This window comes from Antedon mediterranea, chromosome 5 (assembly GCF_964355755.1).
Source record: "Antedon mediterranea chromosome 5, ecAntMedi1.1, whole genome shotgun sequence".
NCBI classification, from domain to species: domain Eukaryota; kingdom Metazoa; phylum Echinodermata; class Crinoidea; order Comatulida; family Antedonidae; genus Antedon; species Antedon mediterranea.
Window position 1 is genome coordinate 11,598,419 of NC_092674.1, and position 12,428 is coordinate 11,610,846.

At 30.3% G+C, this 12,428-nt stretch overlaps 1 long non-coding RNA gene and 1 other non-coding gene across 2 annotated transcripts in view; both read left to right on the top strand.

The window, feature by feature from the left end:
• Window positions 1-12,428, top strand: part of LOC140049358 (uncharacterized) — a 49,804-nt gene that overhangs the window by 28,558 nt on the left and 8,818 nt on the right. The window lies entirely within an intron of this gene.
• Window positions 12,324-12,409, top strand: Trnar-ucu (transfer RNA arginine (anticodon UCU)). Its single transcript is given in 2 exon segments — window positions 12,324-12,360; window positions 12,374-12,409. It is a non-coding gene; the product is annotated as a tRNA-Arg (tRNA).

A 12,428-nucleotide genomic window follows, 5' to 3' on the forward strand; every position in this document is an offset into this window, starting at 1 on the left:
TATTATAAATGATTGGGTGACATATTTGTACTTGTTGTATATTTTTAGATTATCGAGAGTCTTAATGATAACTGAGTCTGTATAATATATATATGTTTTTATCAATTTTTCAATTTGGAAAAGAACTTCTTTTTAGATCTAGAATCGTTTAATTTTAGAAACATTTTTTTAAGATGCTTTGTTTAAAAATGTTTGGCAGACACTTTTCACAACAGCTGTAATTTTCGTCTGTCTGCTGATACGTAATAAGAGATTCATTTTTTAATTCAATAACTCATTTTGGGCAATTGTTATAATACCATTACATCAGATTGCAAGCTCTTATATATTGGGTGGATTTCTATTTTTAAAACATGTTGAATTTTGCCATAAATGGTCACTAACATAATTGGTTGCACGCTGCGATATCACTTCAGTTGGATATACAAAACAAAGGTATAGAATGATTGTAAGTCCAAGTGGCCAGATGTGACCGTCATTTGTTATAATGTAGATAATTCAGGATCAGTTTCATCGGTGTATCGTTGATTAAGGTTGGCTATTTTTCACCTAAATTTAGAAATATAAATTTACAAAGCGGTTTTACGTATTTACATTTAGGTTATTTTGCAAGCAAGTTTGAATCTTTGTCGAAAACAATCACTAGCTTCAATTTACAGACGAAATTAAAGAAAGAATTGTTAAGGAAAAAGTATCTAAAGGCATGAGTAGCCTATTGTAATGCTTGTGTTTAAATCAAAAGAGACATTATATATAATAGGATTTTAATGAAAAAAAATCTGAATCAATCCACAAAAAAAGGCATAGCTGAATAACAATAAAGACATCTTGAAATGACAAAATCGCCCACAAACCCTGCAGATTCGCTAAGGTATCCGGGTTGTTTCATTTTTTAGATGCACTTGTAGGCCTATGACACTTATTATGGAGAAATTAATTTACTTCTTTCTAACAATGCATAGAATATAATAATTATTAATTATAATAATAATAATATTCATTATTAATTTGCATATATAGAGTTTGCACTTTTCTTTGACATTTTTGGAAGAACAACATCATATCCATCATATCTTGAAGTAATACTGGTTCAATATGCTTTCAATAAAGTGACTTTGTTCATAATATGAATAAGGTGTACAAAACAGTAATTTACTGTCGTAAGCAGAATAATTAACAAGATTCTAACAAAAATTCTTACACATTTTATAATTTTCATGACGGATTTTACACAAGAGAACTTGTGTGTCCACCATAATAGCACCTAAAAAAGCGATAAAACCACTCTTTACGCTATTTGTGATCAAACCTATACTTTGATAATACCATTATTGGTCCAAAAAAATACGAACAACCAAGACAGTATCTGGGTCTTTAACCGAATTGTCTAAGTTATAGGCCTAGTATTTCGAATGGATATCAACACTGCCGTCGTCTATTTTTGGCATTTATGAAAAATTGTGTATATTATTTTTAAATGCCTGTGAATGCTATAGAATCCGTTTTTTCTAAACCTGAAGTAAAGTAATACAAGATATGTCACGCATTTATTCAACCAAATATTTGCTGTTTTAAACTTTGGCCCTGTCGGAGATGAGTTACCGAAAAGATGGAGGTTTGAGTACACGTTTCATGTCAACCAATGGCCTTGAACTTGACAACATCAGCAGGTGTCGCCATATTGGCTTTTCAGAACTTGTAAGCTGGACATAATTACACCTTTTCGTGATATTCCACAAACAAAAACAATCGCAGCCGCACATTTTGCGCACGTACTTGATTCATGTAATTTGTTGCAGGGCTGCAGAGAGCAAAGCGTCACGGCGGGGCCCAAAACGTTGTAAATATATTGTTTTTAGTTATTAAAGTTTTTCTGATTCTTATCGTGTATTCAGTGAAATACAAGCCCATATTCATTAGCCCGTCATAATAGTTTTTAGATATCCTATTGGTGACAAGAAACATAGTATAAAGTAAGTAATTAACAAACAGCTGAGCTCTCAAAGATTTGACCTATCGATATGGAAAAGTCTAATAATGATAATGTTTTATATTATTCTATCAAAGACATAATTTTATTTGCTCACTAGTAACATTTTCATTAAAGTTTTTCTGAAATGAAAGTAATTAATTATTTATTAATTAATTCAAACAGTTGATTAGATTACTCACTCAACAACAAATCAATGACATGCAACACAAGAAAATCTGTTTAAAAAAAAAAATCTTAAATTGCTGCCACCAATTTCAAATTAAGTCTGACATGAAAAATTGATGCTATGGACGCTATTAACTATAAATTTGCAAATAATTGATTTAGGCCTACAGCAATGTTTATTTCTTTAAACATACTGTATATTAATTGATTATATAAAAAATAATATGCATTCGTTTTTGCTATTACAATGTGCCAACAACATACTTATTTTATTTGTTGCAAACGATCTTTCAATCATAATACTTGATGATAGAAAGATGATGATGATTAAGCGTCATTGATGTAAAATGTGATAATTCAACGAACTAAAAGAAAAACCGTTGGAGATCGATCATGCATTTTCTGGAATATTTTTTAAATTTAAGATTGATGTAGTGCAGCTGATTATTTTTGTTTGTTTCAATATACACTATACTAAACTTTAAAAAAATATTAAATTTTTAAAATCATGCCTAGATATAGAACAAATTAAAACAGAAATAATACAAATATAAAAGAATTGCTGTGATTTGATGGGCTTTATCTGTATCTTTTTGTAAATGAGTGAAAGTATTAATTCTTGTTTAATGACATTTTGTGTCTTTAAAGTACTCAATGATCGATTTATAAATTATATTGTTGCTTGTAAATAGTTTTTAGTTTAGTAAATAGTATTTATATTTATTTTTGTGATGTTTCTTGGACCGCACCGAATATTGTGACATAGATTAAAAGGTGCATGGTCAACAAATACATAAATAACTTAAATTTATGTACATAATAATTATTTAAGTTATCAATTTAATTTATTTTATTTATTTCGAATACAGATTAAAGTTATATGAATTTATTTATTTTAAAAACAATTATATAAAACGAAACTGAAATTAGGATATTGTTGGTATCTCATCATGATTTTCCAAAAGAATGCGTGAATGTTACAATGTGATATTATTTTAACCCCTTTGCGTTTTAATTAATTAGGCTTAGTACTGGTATTCTTCTACAATGTTGGCAGTGTTTAACTAGGTAAGCCTAAATAAAACTGCTGCTTTACAAAAGAAAAATGGATAGTGCGCCCTCTATTGTACTTGTTTGCGTTGTTAGCCTTCCTACCATTTTTACGAATATTTTACTGAGATAAAACAGTTTCAGAAAAAATCATAGTTGGTTAATTTTTATCTTGGCCTAAAGTATAAAAATTAAAATATGTTGATCACACAAAAATCAAAAAATATCTAACTAATTTTATAGATTTCCCTTTAAGCTATCGTATTTCCCAAATTCAGAAAAGCGGTCTCCGTAATTATTTACAACTGGGGTAAAGGCTCCAAACTTATAATTTACATCTTGTTTCACTTAGCTGGATGCAAATGATCAAATGACATTTAGGTATTTTCAATTATTGTATTGATTAATTTAAGTTATCTTATCATATACCTATCATAATAACTTGCCGTTGCTGTTTGATATATCACAACGGTCATCACGCAATGACGAATCCATCGCTTTTGATGAAAGAATAAAGGAGGAAAATCTATTAATTTACTGTATACTAATTATAGTAGTATACTATTAGTACTATTGTTTTTATTTCATAATCAAATATGAAAAATGTTTAGTTTCAGTTTTTATTTTCCATTGTTTTTGTATTAAATTACGGTATGTAATTTGTATGGACGCACCATCTACGCATGTGTGCCACTGTTAAAAAAGTTGTGTTCCAAATAAATATTATTATTATTATAAGACTGTTGACACAATTTGCCACGTTGTCGGGAGGTGTTTTTAAAATGGGTTTTGTTGTTTCGTATGGCAATGTTCAATATTTTATTCGTTTTGATTTTTTTTTGGTTCACAGTTTTTTAAAATAAAACAAGTAGGCCTATTGTATTGTAAAATAAAATGATTTATCAAATAAAATGATGAATGTGATTTAGATTTTGAAGCAGAAAACCCTGTGTGGGACTATTCTATCAACTCTGTCTCCAAGAAACTGAAATTAAAATTTCGTTATTGAATGAAATAAACAAATATTATGCATAAGCTAAAAAAATTAAGAACTATTATGATCACATTTTAGGGATGTAGAATCTTTAAAACTTCATCTGACACACCAGCTGTATCATGTCTAGCGACAACAAATATCACACGGTATCGCGTCTTCTGACAGCAAAGTGAATACTGCGTAGCCTTTCCTGCGGAGGCAACCGTTCTTGACGTTGGTTTGTACTCCGGCTAGGGCTTTTCCCTAATTCTCTAGCAGTTACGTGGTAAATGGCCGTATGGACATGTGCAATCAGAAATACCGGCGTGTACGAGAATTGGCTGCCACTTTCTAACTCCTGAAGAATACCATTTCTAGCCATCATCATTTATTTTATTGCCATACATTAATATGCATTATTATCTAATTCAAGGTTTCAACAAACTTTTTTTTATAGATAGAAAATTCATGTTTTTTATATCATCAGTTTAAAAGGAAACAATTAACGAATGATAATTAGTTCTAATGCGTTGCAATTAATTGTCAACTACACTGTGAACACCTTTACGAATATAGGAAATGTCAGACTTTATGCGTTTGATAGTACGCTATCACGCCGACATACTAATCATTTGAAACCTGTAAAGTAATTTAAAGAGTGTTACCTATATATCAAATGTGTTAAACTATGGGAATCAGGCGTTGACAAGCGCTGCAAGCCCTGGTTTGAATCATAATGGAAACCATCCTTCACTCAACACATGTCGTCCTTCAACAATCATGTTAAATCGGTCATATTTAAACAAGTTATTTCCCATATTGCACACTGCGGCAAACCTACGAAATTAATTTGTATAAAATAGAATAAAGTAATGAATTATTCGATAGAAGCATAATTCAGAAGTTAGGCCTATATAGGTTATTTAAAATGATATTGTCTGTAAGAATTTGGTATATCCACAAGTGACACTCTCAAACAACCAATACAATCTTTCAATAACTGGCTAGACTGATTTTTTCAGTACATAGCCTACACAACAAAAAAATAAATTGTCATTTCCATTGGAAACAATTGATGAGGACACTGATGACAGATGGAAGTCTCAAATTTTTTTTTATAATTGTCAAAGATTGTAATATTTAGAGATATCCACATAAATAAAGCAGTCTAGATCAAATAACATGTACATCAATTACTGTAGTTTAGTTAAGGAAAAAGAAAAATAGAATGCCGTGATGACCGAACGTTTGTTTATGAAGAAAAGTAAATAAATTACGTTGAATCATTCATATAGGCTTACTTTTTGTACACATATGAGTTGTCAAAATAATTCATGGTTGAATTATTAATAGTATACTGTATTATAACCAAGCAAGTTTACATCTAAACATGATTGATCGATTGAATAAAGCACAAAACGAAATGTTGTAGAAATTGTGTGAACTTTATTAAAAAAATCGTAAATTCATAATGATTACCATAGCAACGTGTATAGTACAGTGATTTTTACCAAAAATATTAATTATAAATATATACAGTGATTATTTAGAGTAATAATAATGATAAAAAATATGGACTATTAATTGAATTATACTGACTGATAAATACATTGTTTCATTAGAGGTCTATACAATCAATGAAAAAGTGGAATATGTATACATTATAATATTGTAAGTATACAAATTAGCAGATAATGTTTAAATAATTATTGGCAAAGGCCGATTATTTCCTTCCTGTCGTATAATTGTCTTAGGCCTAAATCATTATTAATAATTAATGTATCTTCCAAAAAAAATAAAATCTTATCAAGTCTGTTATCTAGCCCGGCCTAATTTGTACCTCTTACCGGAACGAATCAAGATTATGACTCGGTTTTGATTTTTTTTATATAAAATGGATAATCATGATTTTAATAATTAAAATCTACATCCGCAGTATGTTTTTGAGTCAGATGGTAATGTATTCAACATTTTATTTATAAGCTTATCCCAGCTTTCTTAACATACAACTAAAAACCATTTACATAGGCCAATCATCCGTTCTCTGCCTGGCCGTGGGTTTACATTAGTTCACTTTTCCATTGTTTCTATATGATAGGTTATTCTATTTGCCATTAAAAGCTAAAAAATAATTGAAATTGCATAGTAACAGGAAAGAGTTATTATAAACGGTAAAAATATCTTTCACATAATAGCCTATTTAAATTTTTTTATTTATCAGCTACACTATATTTTTGATTGAATAACAATGATTTAACTAAATTGAATTACGGATTAAAATAATATAGAAAAAATTGGATATTTTAAACTTTGACATTGAAGAAATTCCCCATGCTTTGATTGAAACAAATTATAAACGATTAGGTCTAACTGCCCTGAAATTTAATGGCAAGAATAGTCAACCGGAAGCACATTGTCACATGCATGGTTACTTAAACCATTCGTTATATTTTCATAAGCGAAATAAGTATCCTTTTGGCCGAAATTTAATAATTTTATAAAAACTACAAAATCACACATGAAAAGTTTGATTCTATTCATATTTATTTTTCTTGGTGAGAAATATACGCTTTTTTACACACTTATACGGTACGGCATTTAGTTTAGTATCTTGATTACAATACAAAAGAAATTAATTAAAAAAGTTTAAACATTAATTTACCATCGAAAGAGCAGAAACTCTTTGGCCTATAGATAAATTATTTAAGATAATCCATGCCCTAGTGTGTTTTTCTATGAATTTAATAGGCTCAACGGAAAACCTTCGTACTGAGATAGGCCATTTGAATACATTTTTTTTCTCGCCTGAAGTTAACATTATAACAAAGAAAATAATTCATGTAAGGATGACTTTACAAAATTAAATATTATCATATTCTATTGAATTAATATCATGTTTAAATAAAATTCGTTTAAGATTTACCAGAAGTCTTTCCAACTGTGAACTTCAAAAGGTCTGCAGGTGGCGGCGTGCCATAGGCATTTAATGGTAGAATGTTCCTAGGGTGTAAATACTGCGCTTTATAATGTTACTATATCATAAAAACCCACTTCATCGTTACTTGTTTTTGTTTTTATATGTAGAAAGTGTGTTTTGTTGAGCAAAGTCAAGAACACCCAAAATATAAATAATGATTCCCGTGTAATTTGTTAATTTTTACAGTAGCTAAAAACAAATATTGAAATTCAAATTACCGCGTAGATACTGTAGGCCCCATACAAATAAAAACAAACATAAAACGAGAACGGTAAAAAATATAAAAATATACTCCTACAAGTGATCACCAGGTGAAGTGTAAAAAAAAAAAAAACTTGTTTTGTAGGCCTACTTTCCTATAAGCAATAATATGTTGAGGCCAAATTGGTATAAACAAACGTGTTCGTGTTCTCATGAACGAATTTGGGGGAGTTACTAAGATGACGTAGATAGATATATTTTATTTCATTTAATTACTCTTTATTCGAAATTCAAAAGTTACTTAACAATCTAGATTAATTGCAGTTTAACAAAAAATCATTCCATTTTCTCTTGTGTTTCGATTCAGCTAGAACATTTTCGTTTATAGAACTCAATTTAAAAAGTGCACTTGCACTAAGTCTACAATATAAAATAAAGGACATTTTGATATGAAACACAAGGACTTCCTACATTTTGTTCACATTATGTACACCATCTACAGTCAATGACATGATTAAACGTTTATCATAAAGAAGTATTGAAATATTCTACTTCCATGACAGGACGTGCACGCTGCACCTGCTTTTCTAATTAAACATTCAAAGAAAATTTGAGAAAAACATTGTTTTTCTCTTTGCGGTTTCGTGCATTACATTGCAATGATGCTAACACATTTTAATCAACTTAATTGTTTGTAATCTACAATCGTCGATAATTATTTCTTTATTTAAGCTTATATATAATTATATGCATTTATTATTTTCTCCCTTATGTTTGTTTTATTACCTCGTATCTATCATGTTACACTTACCATATCATATGTTTTAATATCGCATTAACCTTTACATTTTACCTTTTCATGTTTACTTTACACAGGTGACTTGATCTTATGTTCTTATGCCTTTTATTATTAATTTGATACGATTCTACGAAGAATTTTCAAAATTAAACTGCGCTCATGTTTGTTGTCCTTTACTTTTTTTACCTTATTAAACCAAGTTGAATTCAAGTCAAAAATTGTAATTTTTATTTTGAATGGCTGAAACTACCTATTCAAAGCATATAGCGTAAAATCAATTGTAATTTGTCCAAGTCAGCAACCTGTTGGATCGTTTTGGTAATTAAGTTATTTACTGAAATTTAATGACTTATAAATATATATCAAGACGGTTAGGCCTATATGTAAATCACCCATCTTGATTTGCATTTAATGATATTAAAATAACACACTTAACACTTGACTTTTCCCGGCGTCGATATTAGTTAAAGTATTCCACAGCTGTTGAATGAGTCTTGACAAAACAACATATTGAAAACCCTTTACCACTGGAGTACCGGTACATATGATATAGACGGAACAATATAGACGTACAACCGATAGTATCGCCAGATTACCAGATTTACCAGATGTTTATATGTCCATCGATTATATCATAAAGATATTATAGTTCACTATAATATATTTACGATTAAGATATGGACGACAAGCTCATGTGATTATCTCCCCTGCAACTATGCCTATATAAGCCCACTGTTAAGGGTATTTAACTAAGTATACGTATCAAATATTGAATAAGAAATTTAGCTATGGGCAATGCAAACACTGTGAACCATGAACCACACACACTGTGACATGTTGGGCCTAACAATCGGCCCGCTGCTTAGTAAGCCGGGCTATGGGTGCCCTAAAGTTACCAATTGTCGTCGTAATGACACCAATGGTGTTACACAACGCCAAACCAGCAGGCCTATTTATATGGGCTTTAATTTTGAATAGAAAGACAATTTAACTAATGTAAAACAACAGTTAATCAGTCATTCTACCTTAGGTACTGCTTGGCGAATGAAAGTCGCATGTATCAACCCAGAGACATCTCTATAATAAGCATTGGCAATTTAATCTCTCCAGCCTACAACCAGTATCGGTGCCATTTTAAAAATGAATATTCTTATGCATCAGTCTTTGTTTTCTTTGTGTTTATTGGGGAAAATATGGTTATATAGGATTATATATTATTCGTTGAGTAGAAAACGTGAAGGCCTAGGCCTATATTTGGAGTTCCATGTTCGACCGATACCGTACGACACGGTATCACCGACAGTGTTTACGGAAAGCGGTCAGCTGATTTTTCATTGACATAGGCCTATAATTAATTTGTTGTTAAACTTCTTACAATACCAATTTGTATATTGTCTGAAACGATATTTATCAAAGTTGTATTATTCAATATTTAATGTAGGCCTAATGTTTGAATTACTTTTTAAAATGTATAACAATATGGTACCGGTATTGATTAGTAGTACTAATACAATTAATATTAATATAATGTTGTAAATATAAGTATGATTTCAATAATGATGATATTTAAGTATATTCTGTATGTTTGATCATGTTGTGAACTGTAATAATATCTTTTGGTTTGATGTACCGTAGTAATTATGTGAATTACAATAATGCAATATACTTTAGGTATAATATTTATTAAGTAGGCCTATGTAGCCTGTATGTCGAGGAAACGACTTTTCATTTGTTTTGAAAAAAAGTTAATTTCAATTAGGCCTAAGTTAGATTCCATTATACAACTATGGATAACAAACTTTATTTCATGTTAGTTTTATTTTTATTCAAAAAATTAAAAAATCATATCTTTCTTATTTCTTGACATGTACCTATTTTTTCCACACTTCCTCCTTTTTAAAATTTATTTATACATTTCATTTTTTTTATTTACCGTATTTATTTATTTATTTATTTATTTATTATTTTTCTTATTTATTTATTAAGGCTCGTCCACCTCAAGATGTTTGTCTTCATCTTTCCGGGCATCTACCTACATTCTCTGACCCGTTATCATTATATTATTTGCATTCTTACCTTTTTTTGTGTCAGAGTTTGTAAATAAATGTTATGAAATGAAAAATTGTTTAATGTTCTTGTATAGGCCTAGGCCAATAAGGTTTATTTAACTTATGACAAAATACAGTTTAAATATATCGTAATTATACAGATAGTTAATCTATTTTAAGATACCTTCGGGACTCAACCCACTGAAAAGTATCCTCTTAAACATAGGGATTGTCCGTAGTGTTAAAAAACATATATACTTTGTTACAGTTGAACTGAGACCTAGCGTTAAAACATATAATCATCCTTTTTGTTACAGTTTCACTGGGAATTATCCCTTTAGAAGTTGGCTGTAACACTAAAACACTATTGCGTCTCGTTCGTTTTATGCGAAAGTGTCCTCTTGATAATAATAGTGTCAACTAAAACCGTATGGTTACTACTGATGACAGACCAGAATGAGAAATTGATTTTAACCCCATACTCTGTTAATGTTTCTAAATGACATTCACATATTCAGTTGCAAATTGCAGAAATTCTCACTGCCAAAGTCTATTTTTTACTAATTAATTAATAGAATAACTTGTTGCACGTTTTTAATTAAGGAATTTGCTTTGTTTAATATGAGTTGACCACGATTCGATTTTTTTACCCAGTGTGACACTAATTAGTAATAAAATACATTTGCACTTTTGAAAAGTCAAGTTTCTCTACCTGACTGTTTTCCGTATTTTTAGACCTATTAATGACTTTCTAAAATGCATTATTTCTTTGTGAAAACCTAGAATTCGACATAATTTACGAGTTTAGGGGGATTCGCTTTAGGCCCAGGACCTCCATCTAATACGCCGTCGAAGGCTAGCCCAAACGGACTTATTGTCCGCGTAAGAAATCCAGCTGAGTCGCTAAGCTTAAGGCTTACTTGGGCCTGTTTAAATCTATTAAAAAATGTAAGAAAGAGATAACGAATTAAGACAATTAATCTTTGGGAGGTATCATATTAAGTCAGAAATGATTGGTAACACAGGTAAACGGCATTACACCTGTACTTGAAGTTTGAAGTAACTTCTCGTATTGTGGTTCTCATCCATTGTGATTGTTCTGAAATAACATTAACTGCAGCCTGAAAATATTGCTGGCGGCCACGTCTGCGTAAAACATGGTGTGTCAAACTTTCTCCAAGGTGCAATATCCGTGAGATTCCACTATGGCATTGATGAATACAATCTGCCTTAAAAACAATAATTTAATTGTATAAATAACTAACTATTTGTTCGTGGAGATACATAATTATGCATGCAATAAAATCAGTTTACTAAATATCAGTTCAAATATCTATCCACGTAAGCCCGATAAATAATACATTTCCTAAATCCTTAAAATAGAAATAAATATTTTACTTCTGTCAAGCACCCAATATTCTCTCCGGGAAACAGCCATGTAGTTTCTTTTCCACGGACTGCAAACTTTCGCTCTCAATACTGGTTATGTCTCGGTTTAAATTCAATCTCATCATGTGTAGGCCATAGTTTTCAAGAAGTTGTTTTCGTCTGTGTACAATGGAAAATATTTAATAACATTAGGGTTAAATGTTGTTGTTTATAGAATCAGAACACGAACTAGTGTTGTATTAGTTAATCATTTCAATTATTAACAAAACATCTGTTGTGTATTCAGAAATTAAAGAAAAAGTAAATAAATAAACTGTTTTATTACTTTTCATAAGAATAAGTTGGACTTCTATTTGTTCAGACGATATTCAAATGTTGTGGGTTCGAGTCCCACCGGAGATATATTTTTTTTTCCTGCCTAAGAGTTGGCCTATTTTTTAAAGTATTTGCATTATGATAAAAAAAACTATTAATGATGAAATATGGTAATACCAAACAATAATTGTCGTGTACGGTAGTTGTCTCCGAGGCGCAATGGATAGCGCGTTGGACTTCTATTGTTCAGACGATATTCAAAGGTTGTGGGTTCGAGTCCTTCCGGAGATGTACACTTCTAAAAATTCCTTCCTAGAGTTAGCCTATTTTCTTAATTATTAATCCTGCTTTATGCTAAAAACAATTAGTCATGAAATATGGTTGTACCAAACAATACTTATCGTGTAGTTGTCTCCGTGGCGCAATGGATAGCGCGTTGGACTTCTATTGTTAAGACGACATTCAAAGGTTGTGGGTTCGAGTCCCACCGGAGATGTACACTTTTTTTTAAATTC